Raw genomic sequence first — 13,072 nt, 5'->3', positions numbered from 1 at the left:
CCAGATAGTTTCCCTAAATTCTCTAGTAGTAATCCTGAATACAAAGTCAGAAGTTCTCCTTGAGAAACACTGGGTGTGGTCCTCAAACAAACATACAAAATAGCTTAAACATAAGCCAATAAACTAAAGTAAGTCACTTAGTTATATGACTGACTCAGAGACAATTTAATTCTATCCATATTCCAAAGCTTCCTTGGGTTACCATCTTAACCACACTTAATCTCTATTCCCAACCTTATTATTGTTAAGAAATGAAAAAAATTTGAGAATTGTTCTATCATCATTAAGTGTATATATTAGATGATACTTTCCATGTGGGTTTAGCAGAACTTCTTAGTAGAAAAATCAAATGAAACTTTAAATGATTTATTGTATGTGTCAATATAGTAAATATACCATTAATACATATGCAAGTAGAAATTGTAAAGATTACCAGATAATAGGAAATGCAAGCTCCTCCAGGAAATAAAAGAGATAATAGCTGAAACTTATCAGTGTAATCAGAAAATAAAATTTGAAAGTATACCCCAGAATTTTTGTATGAGACCTTCTTATGTGACTCATACATACCAGAAAATGCAGCAAGCCCCAGGCACTGAGTTTTTGTTGAACCACATTACCTTTGATAGAAGTTTCATCTCTCTAGGTTAGACCAGGCATTCATTCTCAATAGAAGGGAAAGAAAAAGTGAGCATCTCACTAATTCCTTTATCAAAAATCTTTGTTTGATCATAACTATAAAGAGAAATGATTTGGTCTTTTCTTTTAATCATTTTTATTGAAACCAACGTGAGTTACAAGTTTTTCATAGTAATATTTAAGGTATGTAGTGACAGTAAATTAGGTCAATTCCCACCACCACTGTTAACCTCCCTCCACCCCTGTTCCCAGCATGCATCTTATATCTTCACCCTTAGGCCCCTGGACTGCTAGTGTTTCTGTCTTTTTAAAAAGAAAAGAGAAGTATGCAATAACTCAGTTTTCAGAGTGAGTAAATGAGGAAGGAAAGCCAATTCCTTTTCTTTCAGAGAGATTTTCTCTTAATATAGCACACTCTAATTTAGAGTTCCATCTTTTGTTCTGAATTCACTAGAGGTCTAGATTATAAAGTCACTTCTAATATATTCAGAGACAAGTGTATACTCGATATACAGTAGCAAGCATGTTTATCTTGAGCTTAAAGGATTAAATAGCCTTATTAATTAAGTTTCATATCTTCCTGTCATTTAAGGGTACATACTTAGAGCAGAGGGCTTGTCCCATCGTGGGTCAGTTACCAGACAGGAAAGATAACAAGGCTGGATATCCAAACGGAAGTTAAAGTTACACAAGGCATAGAGAAACTAGGGAGAGTGTGAGAGCAAAGACAGTGGCAATATTTGAATATCTCACTTGTTCATTAATTTATGAAAAAGTCCTGTATACATTAAAATAGCAACATGTTTATTCTAAGATTAATTGCTCAAATAAAATAATACAAATAATTATTCAAAATTAATTTTATTCAAAAACTGAAATTTCTCACCAGTAGTAGCTCACTATTTTGTCTCTTTCTTGCTCAGTAAGCTACTGGTGAGAAAGGCAAGAAAGACAAAGTTACAACATTTTGCTTAAGGTCTTGCAGGTTTATTTCAGGTTATAAAAATATGTGGAATGAAATAATTGAATTGTCTTATAAAGAAGTCATTTTGCTAAGCACTAAAAGGTGTGGCCCAAAAAGCCGGAAAAAAAAAAGAAAAAGTATGTATATTATATAGAACAAATACCTACTAAGACAAATTGTAGCTAATATTATCCTAATTTTTAAAAACAATTACTGTATTTTGAGAACTTAGTAAATGTTTATTGGGTATATTTTCTTGTTATTTTTGTTTTGTGTATAAGTTGTTTAAGGATTTTAAACTTTACAAAGTGTCAAATCATCTAACCAAGAAAAATAAAAGAGAGAGACAAAATCAATAAAAGAGACAGAAAGAGACAAAATATGGATCGAAATACAGAACTCTCTGACTCCATAGTTGAGTTGTTAAACACAGGAATACAAAAGCTCCTAGAAACCAAAAAGGTATAATAAAATTAACCCAATTTTTCAAGAGTGGGAATAAGAGGACTGGGTGCTAGATCAAAGGGTTGGAGTACAGGCAGGAGCTCCAGGTTAAATCCCCAGCATCACATAGTCTAATGAGTACCACTGGGCATGATCTTCCCAAACACTATATAGGAGTAGCCTCTGAGCACCACTGACTTTATAAACCCATGGAGAATATGCAAGATGGACAACATCTTTTTAAGTTTATTTAGCTTTATTAATGCTCAAGAAAAAGTAGCTACTCAGTATTTGTCCAACTTTCAAGTGTTTATATGGGGTTGGGTCAGCATTTTTTCTTATTGTTGTTTTTTTTTGTGGTGGGGGGGCACATCTGATGTTGCTCAGATCTTATTTCTGGCTCTGCACTCAGGAATCACTCCTGGTATGCTGGGGGGACTATATGGGATGGAACCTAGTCAGCTGTGTGAAAGGCAAGCACCTTACCTGTTGTACTAGCTCTTCGACCCCAGAGCATTTCTATTTATTACTTACCTCTCATACAGAAATAAATTCCTTTCTACACATTTGATTTGCTACTCTATAATGTTATTTACAACATTGCTAGTAATACTTCAAAGGCAGGTGTTCCCTAAACACTTAACAAAAGGGCATGGTTAAAATATATTATGGTATATTTCTATTGTGAAATGTTACAAGACTATTAAAGAGATGGCTCCATATACATCATAAAAATAATGTTAAGTTAAAATTTTTTATTTTTTATAAAAATATTTTTAATTATTCTTATAAAAATATTAAACATATATTGAACAGTTTCAAGGAACAAAAGGACAGTTTGGGCAAGACTATTTTTAGATAGATAAACTGATTCAGTTTGTAAATTTATATACTTTACAATGTCTGTATTTATAGTAAAATATTAACTAATTTTAACTAATTCTGAGGAATATAAGAAGTGGAAAAGTTATGATAGAGAATTTTAACTTGCAAAACAGTTGTACAAAATAAATTAAAATTTGTAACCAAATGTAACTTAACATTTGAAAATACAACAATATGAAAAACGTATGAAAAGGCGATGAAAAATAATTTTTAATTTGTCAACAAATGAAGAATATATCAAATATATTCCAAATCAAAGTGTGAAGTATTTCTTACTGAACAGTATCTCTGAATACAAAGCATTATTTCTGACTCAATCAATATCTTTGAGTGTCAGAGTTTGCCTTCATTTTTTTTCCTGGGCCACTGATCAGAAAATCTATCTAAATTATATTTCTGTGTTTATTCTCCATCTCCACTTACTATTTTAAAGTAAAATCTTGCCATAAGAAACTAACTCATGCATCCCCCAGCATCTTAGTGATTTAATGTTAATTATAATGGATTCAAAAGGATCCATGCCCTGGATTATTGCTGAACTGTTTTGTGAGGCATAGTAATTGGCTAAGGAAAGCCATGTGTGCCTTGGCTTTCAAAAATTTGACTTTCTGAATTACCTCACTATTACAGGCTAAGTATATTATTTTCACAATTGGTGAAAATATCTCAGTCAGCATGGGATGTTTTAATTAGATAAAAAGCTGACAGTAAAAGTTGTTCACTAATAATATAAAGTAGAAAACCTCTGGTGACCACCAAGGAGTTTTTATCTTCACTGTCTAGTTATTGCTTTAAAGATGTGAGTTCAAATTAGTTGTTAAATTGCCATTTTATTGTAAAGATAACCCATTGACATGCTCACTGCCATGCTTACTATGTACCACTTTGTATAGCCATTTTCCTTCATCAATAAACTAACAAGTATGCAGTTCAATGTCTACCCTTTGCTAGATGCCTATTCTTTTAAAAGAACATGAAAGGAGATACCATTTTTATTGCTTATATTTAATAAGATCCATAAGTGACATTTTGCTGTTTAAACTTCTCTCAAATTTACTTTGAATTTCAGGCCTTAGTCTCACCTTAGCTTTTCCAAATGACCCCGGGAGTATTCAGCCTGTCATTTCTTCCTCTCAGTCAGTTTAAGAATAATGACTCAGTCTTTCTCTTGTTCCCTCATGGTCCCTAAGGACCCTGAATTAACCATGCCTGCACTGTTTTGGAGCACGGAGGTGATGGAGTATTACTGAAGTCTGAACAGATCAAAATCCCCACTGAGTATATTCTGTTCCTCTGGGTGTTTCTCTAAGTTCAGACTATATAGATTTCTAAATATTTGTTTGACTTTCCTGGTCATCTGACTGCTATCAGCCTGCTCCAGTTGTCAGATGGTCACACCATTATTGAATCCTGAAAGTTTTCTCATAACTAATACCTCAGTGTAGTAGTTAAGTATAAACACTCTGGAGTGAGACATTTGTCTTCCCCTTTCCAGTAAGACAACACCATCTAAAGCAAACAATTTAAAGTCCTGTGTCTTGATTTGCTCATCTTTTTAATGGAGATATTTATTTATATCTTTCGAAGTTATTGTGTTAATAAAGACTTACTAAGTCTCTAAGTAAGCACAGTCCCTAGTACAGACTAAGGGCTTATCTATTAATAATATGCTCTCATTAGATAACATAGATTTATAAAATGTATGGCCAAGCAAATGGAAAAACTACTACTTGTGCTGTAAGAATTCTGATTTTGGTCTGGAGAGGTATAGCTCAAAGGATTAGGTTCCTACTCTGCATGCAGGAAGTCTAAATTCATTCCCTGGCACTCCTTAACTCCCCAAGCATTGCTGGGAGTGATCCCAAGCACTGAGCTTGAAGAATTCCTGGGTACTGCTGAGTAAGCATCCTGCCTCAAAAAAAAATTTCTGCAATTGGTGTGTGTCCTACCTCTAAAGTTGAGACTTTTCTTTGAAACTCAGTATGTACCTTGTATTTAGAAATTCTTTACAACTACTTAGTATTAAACATACTGTTCTAAATAATGTCTGGATTTAACATTCTTACAGGTATGTTCTCCTACACACCTCATTGGGAAGGGGTGCAGTAAGGCCCCATGAGTACATCTGTCAGTGCTCAGTGGTTACTCCTGGTTCTGCACTCAGAAATTACTCCTGGCAGGCTCAAGGGACCTTATGGGATACCAGAGATCTAACTCAATTGGCCATGTGCAAGACAAACGCCCTATTCACTGTGCATTAGCTCTGGCCCATAGTTATCTTGTTTTTGCAAAAGAAGATAATAAATGTCTTTTTCCCTCATAAATATGACAGTGTCATCTTTAGCAACTTATGATACATGCTGTCTATTTTCTCTTCTTTTATCTCTTTCCAGGTAGGTTTTAGTTCTGTAAAGAAAGTTTGCATATGTAAGATTTTCTTTTTTTTTTTTTTTTTACTTTTTAAAGAACTGGAGCAAAACTCTTATAGCAAGTATTGGAAACCCATTTTGTCACTGTTAAAAAAATATGAGATAATATACGCCAATGATTTCTAATGAAAAGGTATCTTTGACAAAACTCAAAAACATTTTAAGTGGTACTTTTGTTACTATTTTTACATAAAATCTGCATTTATCTTGTGAGAAATAAACATATCAAGCCAAAACATCTAACAATTGCATATAGCAAAGCCACTACTAAGTACTAAACTAAGCCAAAGAATGGAGTAGTATCAACATGATGCATTTCATAGTTCAAACTTAAAAACAAACATCTTGACTAAGTCAGAAAAATAAAAAAATGATAGATTTCTTTTTATGTATCTTATCTACTTTAGACTATTGAGAAGGATGAAAAGATCATGTCAAGGCCCAGATATGTAGTAAAATAACTATCTAACTTTTTAAAATAAAAATGATATTTGTACTACATAGCTATCATATTTGCTTATTTTTGTTGCACACATACATTTCCCATATATAGTCTAAGTCCAGTGCATGTGCATTTTGTACAAAAGGAGAATACACTGATATTTGCCAATGGAAATAAGAACTTTGAGCATGGCATTCAACTCTCAGAGCATTTTACATACATGCTCACCAAATTAATCATAATATTCCTATTCAGTATACTTTTATTAATGCATGGTACAAGTTGGAACCATAAGAACTGACTATATTAGTAACTTTTATAATTTGATATAGCTAATAATGAAGAAATATCATTGACAAGATAATACAAAAATCTGGCTATGTACATCCAAATATTTTATACCAAAATATAGATAAAATATTTATATCAGTAATTTCTTCAATATTAGTGTTTCAAAGTTAATATCATAAATTTTATGTAGCTTGAAATGTTGCTGGTTATTATGAGACAAGTATTTAAGAATTCGGTCACTAGTAGTCAGTCCCATTTCAGTATCTTTGGATTCTTTCCTTGTTAACATCTCATAGTTTTGAGCAAAACTCTACTCCCTTTAAGTCCTATCTGTGATTCTACTAAGTGTCCTCTATGGCACACACACACACACACACACACACAATCTACTACAATCTATTTTATAAGAAACCAATTAGCATCTGGTTAGTAAAGTCTCACTTTAAGTGAAATTTGATAAACAAAATGATAGAAGAAGGCCATTTTATTTAAAACATCCTTTTCCTAAACTGCCATTTTATTTTAAAAGAAGATATGGTTTTGTTCCATAGCTTAAAGGATAGATAGAAAATACTTTAATATTTTTGCTTTTACTTTTAACATGAATTATTTGTTAATTGAACTTAGAAAAAAAGAAAAATTTTCCAAAGGTAATAAACAATCATCATTACTTAATACTTATTGATCATGATCACAATGTTCCTTTTATATGGAACAGAGATGCAGTAAAGAAAGTAGGTTATGTCTACTTGAGCATTTCTCTTAATTTTAGGTTCAAAAATTCTTTTTTTTTTTTTTTTTTTGGTTTTTGGGCCACACCCGGTGACGCTCAGGGGTTACTCCTGGCTATGCGCTCAGAAGTCGCTCCTGGCTTGGGGGACCATATGGGACGCCGGGGGATCGAACCGCGGTCCGTCTCCTAGGCTAGCGCAGGTAAGGCAGGCACCTTACCTCGAGCGCCACCGCCCGGCCCCAAAAATTCTTTTTGTTAATTATAACCTATTAATGTGTTGTCCTTCACGCATAAAAAGAATACTATCAAAGATTAACTTTATTATCAAATTGTATCTTTCAGAGGAAATAGAATCAATAAAAAAGAAGTAATTAGCTTAATATAATGGGTTAACATCAATCCTGAATAACAAATAATCCAACCAATACTTCATTCTAATAAAGGGTCTGACTGAAAGGTCAATTAATTCACTATGATCAAACATTAACCTGGGTTTAGTTGCTATTCCCATTCATTTGTATTCTAATGAAGCTTAATGACTTAAAGGCAAATCCTAAAACAGAGGAAGCAGCCTTGAAGGGATCAACACACTTAACAGGACATCTGAGATATAGTTTCAGTTCTGCCAATAGGGTTTGTGAGTGGGATAGGATCACATTTATTAAGCAATCTTAAAATGTTTACCTTATTTAATCTTCATATCTATTTGTAAATTATATATGTAATACATTTACCTTATACATATGTAAAATCAAAACACTGAGAGATTAATTAAAAAAGATTAAGGGCCTGGAGAGATAGCACAGCGGTGTTTGCCTTGCAAGCAGCCGATCCAGGACCTAAGGTGGTTGGTTTGAATCCCGGTGTTCCATATGGTCCCCCATGCCTGCCAGGAGCTATTTCTGAGCAGACAGCCAGGAATAACCCCTGAGCACCACGTGGTGTGGCCCAAAAACCAAAAAAAAAAGAAAAAAAAGGATTAAAATGATGAATCTGATAAATGACTAAATTAGAACTTGGCAAAAGCTTTACTTTACTTCACTTTTTTGTAGAAGTGAAGTCTATATGCTCTCTATTTTATTATTTGATTTTAGTGTAAATATTTAAATAAAAAGAATTATTTTTACTGAGATTTTTATAATGCTAACCATATTCCTGACTCCTCACTTTAATACCATAATTTTTTAATTTATGTTATCTGTGCTGAATATTTCAGCCACATTTACTTAATGTTGTAATTGTTTCTTAGATTGGCTTAACATCTTAATATCATCATGATTTTATGTTTTCTTTGTCACGTCTTTAAAATAAGTTTAATACTACAGAATTTATGCCTATAGTTTAAAACTGGCAACTTTGGTCCCACCTTCCGTATGGTCTAATCTCCAATTTTAGAGGAGTCAATACACAGAATTGCCTTAATTTTTCTTGTCCTACAGGATAGAGGAAAATAAATACCTACAACTTTCTGCAAAATTTTCTTCACTTTTGCTACCATGTTTGGCCTGTGCCTAAAATTTGACTGTTGTTTATATGGGAACAGACTAAAAAGGCTGTCACCAAAAACATGTTGGAGCATTTTGTTGCTTTGCTGTCATTGTTTGACTGATTCTGAGCATGTAGATCATGATATAAAAAAAAAAAGTCTTGAGTAATACATGGGAAAATACCAATCGAGTTGGAAAAGTTCTGTCACGATTTATCCCTGAGCTTTTTATCTACCAAAGGCTTGGAGGTCTGTTAAATGAAATACACACATTCTTGAGAGCATTCTCAGGAATCCAGTAGGTGGCAGAGTGTTAACACTCTGGTAATGGATTTTCTTATTAAAAACCTTTTTATGACTGAAGCTCAACTACAAACATATTTGTAATTATGGTGCTTAAATAAAGTATTATTAAAATAATAATCTCATAAAGAACTTGATTTGTATTTCAGATATGAAAATGTATACACAGAACATTTATTTTTGGAAATTCATTTTGTGATTAAATATTTTTCACTTTTAGATATTTTTTGATTGTTAGCTTTATACTTCTTATGCATTCTTTCTTCAAATATTTGCATTATACACTTAAATTATTTTACCATACAAATAAAAAGAAGCATGTGAAGATTAAAATTAGATTTTTATTATTTATTTATTTTTGGTTTTTGGGCCTGTGATGCTCAGGGGTTACTCCTGGGCATTTACTCAGAAATCGCTCCTGGCTTTGGGGACCATATAGGATGCCAGGGATAGAACCATCGTCTGTCCTGGGTCAGGCAAGTGCAAGGCAAATGCCTTACTGCTGTGCTACCGCTTAGACCCCTAAAATTAAATTTTTTCAGTATTTCAAATATTTTTAAAAAGTCAGAAGTAAAAAGTTTCACAATCAAATTAAGGGTTTTGAATAGTTTATACATTTGTTATGCAATTTGCAATTAAGCTAGTGGGTAAGCAAAGAATAGAAAATTCATTCCTACAAATAATGCAGACAATTTAAACAAAGCATAAATGAATTAGCTATTAAAATAGATCAAGCAAGAGAATTGTTGTTTTTAATTCATTTCAAATACACTGGTCAAATTCTTTTTTCCAGTGATCCCAGTTCCAACACTTTGGCACTTAGGCCAAAATGGAACTCAATGTTCACTAACGAGAAACTTCAAAATATAAATCTGCCAATGTTAATTAAATTGACACAATTCTTCTTTAATTTGTCTCAAAATAGAAAACAAACTATAAATATGCTCTGTAGTAAATACTGTCCTACTAAATCATTATTTTGAAAAACATAACTAATTAAACATCTTATACCAGTAAAAATAAAAAAAGATTTTATCCCATATTTGACATATTCTTGTATTTAGCTAAAATAACAGATGATAAATTCTATCACTATGTTCTGAAGCAAATCATTGAATTTAATTATGCAGCTAATTTGATCTCCCCAGAAGATAAGATTGTGATTGAATTGGAATTGCTTATTTTCACTGTTTAAAACATTGCCGCATCAGCAGCATATGGTAGCTTAGGATAGATTTACTTATAAAAAGTCTCCAGCGTACTTGTCATTGTAATAATATTTAAACACTGTTTATGGCCTATACACTTCAATTGAGTACAAAACTATAGAGTAGCTTTACATTTCCCATTAATTCTCTTTAAGAAGGTCTTCATCAAGCCTTTAGTCTTCTGGGTATTTATCATGGTAGATTATCTAAAATTCTAAAAGCAATCTCTTAACTTTAAAAAATATTTTATCTTATCTCTTGATATGCTAACCTCAAATCTTAAATCTTAATAATCTTAAAATTATTTCCCCCCCCAAATTTTTCTATTAAGAATAGCTAATAACATTAGCTTCCAGAGTTTTTACCTTATAATCTAATATCAGCTTTCTAAGGTGGGCATTTTAAATGATTTACAAGCTGAGAATGATCAAAAAGTAAACTGGAAAATTCAGTAGTCAAAATGACCCTCTCTGTTCTATCAAATCTTTTGCTTTTTCCTCATTATAGTCCTAAAAGTAACATTTGATTAGACCACTGTACTGTAAATATTTAGGTGAATTAAAGTAATTGGCATAAAAACATTTGTATATACTAAATCAAATGTATTTATTATCCCCAAAGTTCATTACACCCCACTACTTGTTCTTGCAATCCAATTTATGGGTCATTGTACCATAAGTTAACATGTAAATTAGCTGTGATTTAAGGCTATTCTAATAAAATGAGGTTGAAGGATGGATATATTGATAAATATTTGCTTCCTTTTTTGAGCTAAGAAGGTCTTTGTTGAACCCTACTGGCAAAGTTGTGTTTCTTTCCATATGTAATTTTCAGTAGTTTTTTCAATGACAATAATGTCCAATCCAACTACAGAAAAATTTCACCAAAGTAATTCAACTTCTTTTAATCACTCGATCCCACCTTTAAATCAACAGTTAAAATTATAAAGAATTCAACAGTTAAAATCATAAATCTATTGTATTCAACCTCTTCACTGTAGAACTAAGAAAATAAAGATATAATATTGCCAAATGACATATCTGACATCTTTATAAACTTATTATTTGACTTTTTACATCATTTTTGTTATGTATTTTATTTCTATATATCTATTTTATATTTATATATAAATATATTTATATTTATATTTTTGTTATGTATTTTATTTCCATATTTCTATTTAACCTCAGTGAGATAAAAAATAAATTCATTATTGTGGCTGGAATGGTGGCGCAAGTGATAAGACGTCTGCCTTGTGCGTGCCAGCCTAGGATGGACTGTGGCTTGATCCCCCAGCATCCCATATGGTCTCCCAAGCCAGGAATGATTTCTGAGCACATATCCAGGAGTAACCTCTGACAGTCACTGGATGTGGTCAAAACACAAAAGAATAAATAAAAATAAAAATAAACAAATTAATTTATTGTAACATTTTATAGATTAAAAATAATTTTACTTTAAAAGTCATTATTTACAATTATTTGAAAAAATTTATTATCACATTATACTTCTCTGTGGAATGGGGAAGAAATTTAAATAACAAGAGGAAAAATAATTAAGTTTACAGGAAAGTAATTCATTCTGTATTGAATCCATTCTCAGTATCTTCTCAGGGAAATTTTCTCAGGAAAAGATGATAAGAACTTATCCTTTTATAGATGCTCTATCACTTCATTGGAGTAGAGATGAAAATTTAAAAAAGCATATCCAGAAGCTTCTCCTGTAGAATCCAAACATGAATCCAGATTCATTTCCATGATAAGATTATAATATAAGTGAAAGCTGGTCATGGGGTAACTAGAAGACAAATGTTGGGGATCCACTATGATAGGCTCTGATGCCAGACTGTTTAGACTTAAACTCCGATCACTGACATTTACAAAATGTCAGACTTCAGAAAGTGACTTCAATGAACGTTTTATAGGGGTCAGAGAGATAGTATGACAGATAAAGTAATTGTCTTGCAACAGCTGATTGAAGATTGGTACTCAGTACTCAATATGATTCCCTGAGTCCAGCCAGGAGTGATCTCTGAGAGCAGAACCGTAAGCAAGTTATGAATACTGCCAGGAGTGGCCCCAAAACAATAACAAATATCTTTTCTATAAATGTTCTTCTCTGAAAAATTGAGATTATAATAATAGCATCTACTAAAAAAATCTTATTATAGTAATAAAATTAGGTAACACATATATAAGATGACCACCCAAATGATCATTCAAATTAGTATATTTTTGTGAGTAAAAAGTGATGCCTTTAATACATTACATCAAGACAAAAGGAACCTCAAGGACTTTCTTGGGAAATTCAAAACATATGAGGTTATGACCTAACATGACCTTTTATTACATGTTAGAATTATCTATTTATTAATAATATATTTATTATAGGATAACAAATATTTTCAGATTATTTATAGAAAAATCTTCTGAGAAAATAGTACTCTCTTAAATTAGTATTTTCAGACTTTGTTAATTTGCATAGTATTTTTTAAATAGACGAAAGAGAGTATACTCCAATGTATCTCTTTAATAGGCTCCTTTTCATTCTTTTTCTTATTTAGCCTCACTGTAAGAGAAATGCAACTCTGATTCTTTTTCTTTGTTCTAATCATTGTGCTATGTGTGTTATGATGAAAGTGGGGTAATGTGAGGTCAGCTCACAGTAATTGCAGGACTAAAGTTAAACTACAGAAGATTGACAAATACGTTGTTTAGATTTAAAAAAAAATCAAATAGTGTCAAAAAATCCAGCAAAAAATAATTGGCAATAGAAGCAAAGAAATTCCAGACTCAAAAGTCTCATGAAGTCATTTCTATACCTCTTGCCAGCGTAGGGTCTTTTAAAAACATGTTCTCAGGGTCCTGGCCAGCCTAGCATCAGCTGCCCCAATGGTGGGACTTCCATCATTTCTTTGGCAAAACATCATCAAAGTCAGCAAACAAATATCTTCCGACCTGGACTTCTCAGTCCAGTAAAATCCCAGTACTAATACTGTCACACTATATTTCTATTAAACAGATTAATTTTTTCTTTTTATGAAATTGTGCATCTGGATGCAGCATAATTCAGATCTTTTGAATTCTTTGAATTCTTTTAATTTTATAATTAAAATCAGTTTCCTCTCCAAGTCTAAATTTTAGAAAACACAACACTAACGTCTTGATAGGAGAACAGAATTTTCAAACTACATGACAAAAAAAGCGATAGCATTTATAGAAGTCATATTTTATTGAATAGTCTAGTAT

This window comes from Suncus etruscus, chromosome 1 (assembly GCF_024139225.1).
Source record: "Suncus etruscus isolate mSunEtr1 chromosome 1, mSunEtr1.pri.cur, whole genome shotgun sequence".
Classification (NCBI taxonomy): Eukaryota; Metazoa; Chordata; class Mammalia; order Eulipotyphla; family Soricidae; genus Suncus; species Suncus etruscus.
Note: the sequence above shows the minus strand (reverse complement) of the source record.